Here is a 1,750-nt window from a genome sequence, read left to right on the forward strand (position 1 = left end):
GGTAAGATATAAAATCAATATAAAAAATGAGTGGATTCCTCTACAGTAACAAAGAAAACACAGAAAACGAAACTAAAAAAGTAATACCATTTACAATAGCCAAGCACAAACTGAGATATTTGAGAATAAACCATATTGAACACTCAAAAGACCTTTGTTAAGAAAATTACAAAACAGTATTGTGGGAAAAAATCAGAAACCAAAATAAAAGGAAAAATATTCCCTATTCATGGATTGTTGTTGTTGTTATGTGCCGTCAAGTCGTTTGCGACTCATAGCGACTCATGGATAGAAAGGCTCAATCTAGTGAAAATGAGAATCCTACCAAAAGCAATCTACATGTTTAATGCAATCTGGTTGGCTCTTCCTAGGGTCTCGGGACGTTCTCCTTGCCAGAAGGAGCATGGTGGTCTGAGTGCAGCAATCGTGGCAAGCTTTTGGAGTCGAGTGCTTTTCCTGGCATGTGTTTGAAGTACAGGTTTGCTCTGTCCCCAGGAGTGAGGCAAGCCAGGCTTGGCCTACGGTTTGAGCCAGGAGGAGGCCTTAAACCCAAAGGGTCCTCAAAACTGCGGCCCTCAGCCCAGTTCAAATTGTTTTCCTGTCAAACATTCTTCTAGGTGGTATAGCACTGGTCTGTGCATTGCTGTACAGAGGTAACTCTTGTGATGCTGAAGCCTGTGACAGTGATGTGCCAATCGTGGTAATAGGTACCCATGGTGGACAGTGTTGGCTGGAGCTTCCCGACTAAAACAACCCTGGAAGCAGGAGCGGCATCCACTTCCGAAATGGCTTGCCTCTGGAAACTCTATGTACAAACAGTGCTCAGGCTGTTAGTTCATAGGGTTGCTATGAGTCATCTACGACTCGATGGCACCAAACTACAACAATAACAATACTAAATTAATTTTTCAAATAGACAGAAAAGACAATTGGTGAGTTCATTTGGTAAGGGAGACTAACAAAACTCTTCTAAAAACCAAAAATGAAGTGGAAGGCATACTCGTTGATCTTAAAATACAGCCATAATAATAGAAACAGCATGGTACTGGTACAATGACAGATGCTTAGGCCAATGGAGCAGAATAAAAAACCTAGAAATTAACCCATCTACCTACAATCAGCTGGTAATGGGAAAGGAAACAAAAATCTATCAAATGGGGAAGTGACAAGCTCTTCAACAAATGATGCTGGTGAAACTGGACTTCTACTTGTATAAAGCTGAAGCAGGATCCACATTTCACACCACACACAAAAATAAACTCATATTGAACCAGAGACCTAGAGATAAAGCCCTGAACCATAATGATTATAAGAGACAAAATGGAACCAAACTTAGAAGCCCTAGCCTATGGTATAAATAGGCTGGCAAAACAGTCAGAAATGTATAACCAAGAAAAGATAACATCTATGAATGGGGTCTTCTAAAGATTAAATCCCTGTGTGTATAAAAACAATTTTTCCAATATTGTGAAAATGAAACTTACTGACTACGAAAAACTTTTGGCAATGACATCTCATACAAAAGTCTCATAATGAAAGTTTCTAGAATACTATAGGGTCTTCACAAGGATAAAACTAATAATCCAATTACAAAATGAACAAAAGACATGGAAAGACTTTTCACGGAGGAAGACATTCAGATTGCTAGCAGACAGAAATGTTCAAAATTACTGTCAGAAAGCTGCTAATATACACAATGTGAGTTGTTGTTAATTGTTGTCAAGTACAACTCATCACAACACTATGAACA

This window comes from Elephantulus edwardii, unplaced genomic scaffold, assembly GCF_000299155.1.
Source record: "Elephantulus edwardii isolate Elephantulus edwardi_28Jun2011 unplaced genomic scaffold, EleEdw1.0 scaffold00008, whole genome shotgun sequence".
Classification (NCBI taxonomy): Eukaryota; Metazoa; Chordata; class Mammalia; order Macroscelidea; family Macroscelididae; genus Elephantulus; species Elephantulus edwardii.